The sequence below is a fragment of the Triturus cristatus genome, chromosome 3_1, assembly GCF_964204655.1.
Source record: "Triturus cristatus chromosome 3_1, aTriCri1.1, whole genome shotgun sequence".
In the NCBI taxonomy this organism is placed as follows: Eukaryota; Metazoa; Chordata; class Amphibia; order Caudata; family Salamandridae; genus Triturus; species Triturus cristatus.
This window is the reverse complement of record NC_140583.1, coordinates 491,575,080-491,584,338: the sequence shown is the minus strand read 5'-3', so window position 1 is coordinate 491,584,338 and position 9,259 is coordinate 491,575,080. Positions and strand designations below refer to the sequence as shown.

General features: G+C 43.6%; 1 long non-coding RNA gene across 1 annotated transcript; it reads right to left on the bottom strand.

Annotated features, from left to right (window-relative positions):
• Positions 1-714: 714 nt before the first annotated feature.
• Positions 715-8,989, bottom strand: LOC146860453 (uncharacterized). The gene is made up of 2 exons (XR_014979152.1): positions 8,631-8,989; positions 715-2,697 (listed from the first exon to the last, which is right to left on the bottom strand). It is a non-coding gene; the product is annotated as an uncharacterized LOC146860453 (long non-coding RNA).
• Between the last annotated feature and the right edge of the window lie 270 nt (positions 8,990-9,259).

The following is a 9,259-nucleotide window of genomic DNA, read 5'->3' as shown; positions in this document are numbered from 1 at the left end:
AAGTGTTCACTCGAGTACTGTAAGGTTTTAACCATGTTGAAGGAGACCTCAGCTAGACCTACCAGTGAAAGGGGTTCGCCCTTCTCTGCACAGAGTCCTCAGACCAATAGGAAGAAATTGGCACAGAAACTGGAATAGAAAATACAAAGTTTAATAAACCTCATGAGGTGGAACTACATTCAAACAGCACCCTTCGGTATTGAGTGAAGTAGCACACTGAACAGAAAGAGCATGGTTCTTTTATACCCACACAGGGGCTGAAAAAAGGCGGTACAAGTATACATGAGAAGAGTTATGCACATAGATGGTCATACAGAAATGCACAGTCAACAGTAAACGAGGAGCTAGCAGTTGCTGACTCTGGTAGAAACAACCTGACAGCTATAGACTAAAAACAGATGCATGGACAGTTAGACTCTTCTGCGCATGTGCAGAGTAGCAGAGTCTAAGTATAGCCAGTCCTTTAAACAGAGCACAAGGGTAAACAACAGTGAAGAAGGGAACAACTCTTGGTGAGCACATGGCAGACAAAATGGCTGCCAGAAATACAAATGGATTCCACAAAATGGACAAGATAGCCTCTAAATACGAGATGGATTCCGCTAATGCTAATCCAATCGCAGCCAATTTACAACAGACGACCCTTTTAGCATTAGCTGAAGACATCTGTTCCTCTGGGGTAATCTAAATATGCATCCCGTACATCTATTAGCATTATTTCGGCCACTTCTTTATTCAACATTTGTTGGGCCTTTGTCTCTGCAATATTCCTTTTGACAGGTATACAGACAGAAATGCAAATAGAGCAAAGCATTGGACCACATTGGATACATACACAGCATGTAAAAAGTATCGAAATAATTATATACAAGATAGTTAGTAGCTTCCAGCCCCAAGCAGAAACGAGAGTCCAAAACCATCCAGCCAGAGTCCAAGTACCAGTCTCTGGATGAATTTCTGCAGCAATCTTATGCAGCTTTGATATTGCGTCATATACTGAAGGCGAGTGATCCGGTATGAATACACAACAGCTGCTACCGATGATGCGACATGCACCACCTCGATCAGCCAGAACCACATCTAGAACCATTCGGTTCTGGAGAGCTACAATCCTTGCAAATTGCAGCTCCTCCGTAATGTTCCCGAGTGCCATAGCTGTCTGATTGGTAACAGCTTCCACAACTCTAGTCAATCGTCTTATTTTCCAACTGTTTAATGCAGCACCCACAAAGAAGAACAAACCTAAATTAAAATCAACATATTGTTGCAGAGTGGTATCAGTTTGGTCTACTTTGTCAACACTTATTGTCCTTTTGTATCTATTCCTAGAGATATCGTCGAATAATTTAAGGTCCCGGTGGTAGGATGCAGGTGCCAGAAACACAGGGGGCAATAGAAAGGACACATAGCACACGCCTGACCACCCAGCAGGTAGTTGATAATATCCGTGGCTACCACAGATAAAATAAGTATTGTGTGAGGCTATGAAAGTGCTATTGTAGACAGAATTACAGTACATTCACTTTTCCCCACCGGAATTCTTCCAATACTGCTTACACATAAATCTGCTTTAGCTCTAGTAACAGAAATCACAAATTGTTTATTACTGGTAAAAGTTCTCATATTTGTGAAGATATATGGCATTGAAATATTGTCCGGTTGATACTCTTCCCATTCCCATTTGGTCCCTTTGGCTTGAGGATAACCATCTTTATCTTGATAGCATACTTTATTGAGGCGAAAAAGAAGCCCGCCTACTGTACGTCTTCCAGATGCAAACAGAAGTGCATACCAAGCTTGACAAGAACCATTATGAGAAAAGGGAAGAGGTATAAAAGGTATTCCTCCTTTCTTTTGATGTGCAGGTATCATCCCACACACCCAACAGTTGGTAGTATTCGTGGCATTGTGAGTATGATGCAACATCTGGATAAAGGTATTATTTAAATAGTATTGTCGATGCTTCCGCTCATGATAGGGAAGCGTAAAGTAGTGGTGTTCAACTGATACTGGAGTAGTGGTGATCAAAAGTTCTCGAGCAGGAGCCACTTTCTCAACGAACCAGGTTATTACTGCTACAGCCACCATAGCAACAACAAACCCTATAGCACAAATGATCTTTCTCTTAGCAACAGTTGATCTCATTGTGGACATGATCAGCTTATTGTTAAAAACAATCGTTGGAGCTCATATCCCTGGGCAGCCGTTGATTTCTTCACCGAGGGTCAAGACAGGTGTCGCTACACTATACAGAACTGATCGCCCCCCTTACCACATCAGCATTCCGTTTCACTAACCCAGGGAGGTTGCTCAACCAGTCTATTTCGACGATGCAGGCTCTTTCCGTTGTCTCAGTTGGTATCGGGATACTCCAGGAATTGTGTGGTCCGGGAAGACTTCCTCAGGTTCGTCAGGTGATATGGCTTGGCCTTTCTCCGTACCCAGGATGTCCCGATGGTCGATCAAAGCAACAGGATCCACCAAGGTAGACGGCACTTTCTTGCAGTGGGTGGAGCGCACCCAGTTCCTCCTGTTCGTCACTCGAACCGCAGTTCTCGTTGAAAGGAGCACCTGCTCCGGGCCGCGCCACCTCGGTTCCAAGCTGCTCGACCTCTGGAACGATCGGATCATCACCTGGTCTCCAGGCCGAAGTCCATGGCCTTCACCTGCAGACCTATCAGGAAGAGCTTCTCGAACCTGTTGATGAATAGAGACCAAACTGTCAGTCAATTGTGATAGGTAGTCACTCATCAATACACATGGCACATCATGTATGGGACGTGGTTTAGGAATTCCCCAAATGTTCATAGGCCTCCCAAATACCACAAGGATCCTGATAAAGCCTACCTAGAAAAATATATGTATGAGTGCTCTATGAATTAATTGAGTACTACACTAGAAAAAACACTTATTTTTCTAGAGTCCCCTCACTCACCTAGGGTTGCCCCAGGGTGACATGCTTCATCATAGGGGTCCTCCCAGACATCTACTGTCTGGGGCGTGCTACAACTTAACGAAATACGCAGGAGCACTTTTTATATTTTTTCAACTATGTGTAGTGATGTGTTGTGCAGTGCTGTATGGAGTGAAAAGTGAAATTAATTCAATAAAAATTACCTGGATAGTGAGCCCTAATTTTATTCTGCTCCTATCCGGTAAATGTACTTAAAAATGGGGCTAGTAATAGAGTACAGTAACGTTATGTGTGCCTGTCCCTAATTACTTGGTCGACATGTTTCGTGGTTACCCCAACCACTTCCTCAGGACCATACAAGGACCAGCCTTGCGTGTACCACTCCGTGTTTTTACAGACAAACAACTAATTTGTTCTGTTTTTATACCATTGTTTTGATAAAAAATTAAATACGATTCCCATGTTTATCAGGATTTCTTAGATGTACTGGGTCGTAGTTTTTTAATGGAGGTGTAATTCTACTCCATAGTGTTGCTGGGGCAGAGAGGCTCTAGACATTTGTCTAGATTGCACCGTCAGCTTTTAAATCTATGAGCTCCCAGGAGCAAACCCTCCTGTAGGAGTTCGTGTCCCTTTACCAGAATTATGCTGAAGACAAATCAGACAAGACTGCACCATCTTTTTAGCTGTGCCGGCAATTTCTGGATGCTCCCAAACTTGTGTGAGCAATTTCGTTATCGAGGAGGCTCCAACATGTGCCGGCCCATGTGCCATATGAATCATAGGTTGTAAATAGGCTGTCGGCAATCTCCACTTGCTCATCTCTTTATTCCTCCAACAGCCCTCATCATCCAATGTTCCCTCCTTAGACCATTGCTCAATTTCTTCTGCAGAAGCAGATCTCTACATATCTAGCACTTCCTGTCTGGCATCATGCCAACGTTCAGCCTGTGACTTCACTACATACATAGACGTGGTGCCTCGCTGCATGGCAGTTTCACGGGCTGTTTGGTCTGCAAAAGCATTGCCTTGTCCTATCTTATCAATTATTTTCTTATGTGCGCTACATTTAACAATTGCTATTCTCTTCGGGTATGTTAAAGCAGTCAAGAGATTATGTACTAATTCTCCATGCATTATTTGCACCCCGTGGGATGTAAGAAAGCCCCTCTCCTTCCAGAGTAGCCCAAAATAATGAGCCACTCCGAAAGCATAGCGGCTGTCTGTATAAATGTTCACAGATAAGTCAGTACTAAGTTCACACGCTCGTGTCAACGCTATTAGCTCAGCTGTCTGAGCTGACTTCAGTGGAATACGAGCTGTCTCAACTACTGTCTGAAGTGTTGTAATTGCATATGCAGCTGACGTTGTACCATCTGGTCAAACAGGACCCATCAACCCATAGTTCCCCATCAACACTTGAAAGGGGCGTGTCTTGCAAATCGACACGACCCTTTGTCTGTTCCTCAGTAAGGAATATACAATCATGAGACTCCTGTGACTGAGACTGAGTCGCCAGGTATGGCAACAAAGTGGCTGGGTTTAGTGTCGCACATCTCTTTAGTGTAATGTGAGGGGCCAACAATGTCAATTCATATCCTGTCAGACGAGCACTAGTTAAATGCTGCGTCTTCGTCTGATTTAAAAGGGCATCAACCGCATGGGGTACTAGCACCAACAGCTTATGTGACAAAACTATCCCTTCACTCTGACGTATTGACACAGCTGTTGCTGCAACTGAACGGAAGCATCCAGGTAACGCACGAGCAACAGGATCAAGTACTGCTGAAAAATATGCACAGGGACGCTTTGTCTGCACTAAAACTGACAATGTGCATCCATCTTTCTCATGTACATATAATGTAAAAGGCTTCGTATAATCTGGAGTACCTAACACTGGTGCTGAACAAAGAGCTTGTCGTAACTGTCGGAAAGCAGTCTCACATTCATCTGTCCATGGGAGGGGCATTGGAGTATCTTTGGTCAAAAGTGCTAGCAAGGGTTTAACAATATGTGAAAATCCTAATATCCATTGCCTACAAAAAGAAGTAAGACCAATGAATGCACGGACATCTTTCTGAGTACGGGGCACTGGTGTGTCTAAAATAGCTTGCATGCGATCTGGTGTAAGTGCACGTCCCTACTTAGTCAGAAGGGGACCTAAGTAGGTTATCTTCGGTCTACAATATTGCAATTTCTTTCGTGATACTTTGTGATGATGGGAAGCAAGAAAAGACAGCAAGGACAAAGTACATTTTTCACACTGCTCAGGGGTGTCGGCTGCCAACAAGATGTCATCGACATATTGTATGAGAGCCACTCCTTCAGGCAAAACGAAAGAATCAAGTTGTCTTTTTAATGCTTGACTGTAAATACTAGGACTCTCAGTATAGCCTTGAGGAACTCTACAGAATCTATATGATCGATTATTCAAAGTGAAACCGAACAAATATCGGCTATCACGATGAATAGGGATCGAGAAGAAAGCATTCTTCAAGTCTATCACAGAAAATGTAGTCGCTGTCGGGGGAACCAAAGTAAGAAGTGTCGTTAAGTCAGAAACTATGGGGTATTGTGGTACTACAATCTTGTTAACTTCTCGCAAATCAATAATGAATCTGTAAACCCTAGTGTCAGTATCTTTTTTCAGAATAGGAAGAATCGGACTGTTACAAACATTGTAAGGAACTTCCTCAACAACCCCCACTTCAATGAGATCATGGACAATACGTATGAGTGCTTCTTCACCTTTCTGTGAAATTTTATATTGAGGCAAACGTGGCAGCACAGCGCCCTCATTGACACTAATGTGTACTGGTGGAATAACCATTTGCCCTACATCAGTGTCTGAAGTAGCCCGCAAAGTACTAGGGAGTGAAGCTAATGCAATATCCTCTTTAACAAGACAAGCTCTCTCCATCACAGGATGGTTGTCATTCAAGATAACATGTACACCTTCTGGAGCACATCGTATCGTAGCCCTGAAATACTTAAGCATATCAAGACCCACAATATTGTCTGGTGTATTCGGGGAAAGCAAAAATGGACATGGAGCAGTAAATGTATCCACATGGAATGCAAGTGGTTGCGACAATGGGCTAAGGGAAGGGGTTCCATCGAAGCCTATTGATGTAATGGTTAAGCCAGACAGGGGAGCCCTTGGAACCAATTGTTTAGACAAGGCGCTACGAGTAGCTCCTGTATCAACCAGAAACTGATCAGTGGAGCCCAAAACATTTGCTGTAACATAGGGACCCCTCTGATCTACTGGAACTTCAACTGATTCCTTACCCCATCCTAGGCAATCCTATGCATAAGTAGAATCTTGAGAATCAGATGGCACATAGTCAGACATTTGATATTGGTTCCTTCTATCAAAAGTGTTGAACCCATCCTGCCCACGTATATTGGCATCAAACCTAGCACGATCACCTGTGCTTCCTCTAGGCCCTGAATATCCTGGACAATTTCTCATTTGTCCCCTACCACGTGTACACTGCTGAGCACGCCGTGCTGGACAATCGAAAACCCAGTGCCCGAATTTCTTACAGTACGCGCACTGGTCAGCAGACAAATTCGAACGAGTATAATTTGGGAAAGACGAACCATAAGATCCACGTCCACCTCTATCACTACCTCTAAACGGCGGACCATAAGCCTGAGCCAACATAACCTTTGTTTTTAATTCTTTAGTCTTCTTATCCTTATTACCCTTTGCTTCTAATTCCTGGCGTTCATAATACTGAGCCATAGTCAAGAGAGAAACCGGGTAAGAGGTAGTCCATGAACTCTCACTGGCCTTTAGGCGACTAGCTATTCCTGGCAACAGGTTTCCGACATATTTATCGACAAACAGATGTCTGCCTGTGTCATCTGTCAATGACTGACCACTAAAATCGTGGAATGCTTCTTCAAAGCGTGTAAAGAAATCAGAGACCGATTCATCTGCCTTTTGCTTACAAGATGCTAAAACAGTCCAATCTATCTTTTTAGGGGGAATAATCGTTTTTAACTTAACTAATATAGCTGCGGGAAGATCTAGAATTAACTGACATGGCTTCTGTGCGGGTTCCCTTTCTACATCCATTTGTTCTAAGTCTTTCCATAACGCCCCAAAAGCTGCACGATCATCAATTTTACGAACAGTTCTCCACAAATCAGGCGGTAATATCAATCCGAAAAATAAATCAATATCAGGCAAAGTCATAGTACAAGAGCTAATAGCACCCTCAACTTCCTCATAAAAAGCGGCTGGATTTTTCCGCGGATCAGGCAATGCAGTTTTAAGTGCCATAACATCCGTCCTATTCCAAGGAGTGTAAACCCAATTATAAATAAAATAACCCTTTGCATCAATAGAGGCCTTATCATCACTTGTACCCTGTCCTTTAGGAGGAACATACAAAGGCGCGGCCTCCCGCATAGGCTTCGCATGAACTATCATAGTCTTATATGTTCCGGAGCTAGAAGCTTGTGCCATGCCGGTCTGAGATGTCTGTGCAGCTACGTCTGCAGCCTTTTTCTCCTCTCTCAAACGGACTGCATCAACACGCAGTTTAACCAAACGCCTGATTGTATCAGCCACCTGGGAGAAAACAAAAAGACCATCACGCATTTGCTTATAATTATCTGCTATATCGTCAGGCTCCAACTCCTCAGAATATTTCCTAAACAGCTCAAGGACCTCTGCGGCAAACACCTCAGTAAAATACAGCTGATCCCTTTCATACCACCCTCTCATACTATCTAGAAGTTCAGAGGCGGGGGCAGTGCTATGAACTGCTTTACGAGCAGCAGATCTGAGCTGGGACGAACGCGCAGCAGTCAACATAGAATGAGTTTCTCGTGCCTTATCTTCCTCCGAACTAGAGTCCTCATCTGACTCATGAGGGGCAGACGGAACAGTATACGGAGGTGGAGGGCGATCTAATAATGAGGAATCATCTTGTGGTTTATTAAGTATAGGATAAAGGGGCCGCCGAACAGCGTATTGGCCAGTTACCTGTAAATTGAGCTCCCTATCTTCTCTCTCTTTTAACTCTTTTATTTCTTTGTTCTTCAGCTCTAATGCTTTCACATAAATGTTCTTTCGCTGTTCTTTTTCAATCGAAGCTTGTTCACGCTTCATTCGTTCACGCACTTCTTTCTCCTACATTCGTACACAATCAAACATATCTTGCCTAGTCTTTCGCTTAAACATACATTGTTCCACATACTCAATCTTTCGTAAATCAAATGACCCATACATAGGCCAACGCAACTCAGGATCCTTACGCGTGTATATATTCCATAATGCGCTGTACATTATAGAAGAAAGACCATACTTAATATACATATCCCAATTAGGCGTCCCCTCCGGGGGGGCGGTCGTGCTTCATCCAGAAACAACTTGGTACCACGACAAAAGCAACACATCCTACTAAGTGTGCTAAAAACAGGCATGCCAAAAATTGTGCAGAATATGCAGTATTATAATCAAAGTAGCACTTAAGGTACCTTTAGTACGATGTGCCGTTCAAATCAATTCAGATAGAGAAAATTCTACTCATTACCTGCCTATATAGGCTGCAACTTATATATATATGTATATATATCATAACAAACCAAGTTGGCCAACACAAAATGCGCAATCCAAAAGCCACAGTAAGTGTTACTAAACTACCTTACAAATCCCAGGCATCAAAACCAACAGCAAGCGCCGCAAAAGGACACTTACCAATCACTTGGTGTCCAGGTTCCAACTGCCAAGTTCTAAAATCGACCAAATGGTCACTGCACGGCGGATCAACAGAAGAGATCTCAGTCGAGGACCGGCACCACCTGGATGGTCAGATCAGAAAAAAAAGAAAAACGCCGTGGGTGCCAAGACTCGGGTCTCATCGGGCAGCGATCGAGTCCAGAGCGAGATTCCAATCCTTCGTCGCGACCAATCCTTTGGGCATCCGAGTCACCGATGAGCCCCACTGGTTGGGCGCCAATTTGTTGAAGGAGACCTCAGCTAGGCCTACCAGTGCAAGGGGTTCGCCCTTCTCTGCACAGAGTCCTCAGACCAATATGAAGAAGTTGGCACAGAAACTGGAATAGAAAATACAAAGTTTAATAAACCTCATGAGGTGGAACTACATTCAAACAGCACCCTTCGGTATTGAGTGAAGTAGCACACTGAACATAAAGAGCATGGTCCTTTTATACCCACACAGGGGCTGGAAAAAGGCGGTACAAGTATACATGAGAAGAGTTATGCACATAGATGGTCATACAGAAATGCACAGTCAACAGTAAAGGAGGAGCTAGCAGTTGCTGAATCTGGTAGAAACAACCTGACAGCTACAGACTAAAAACAGA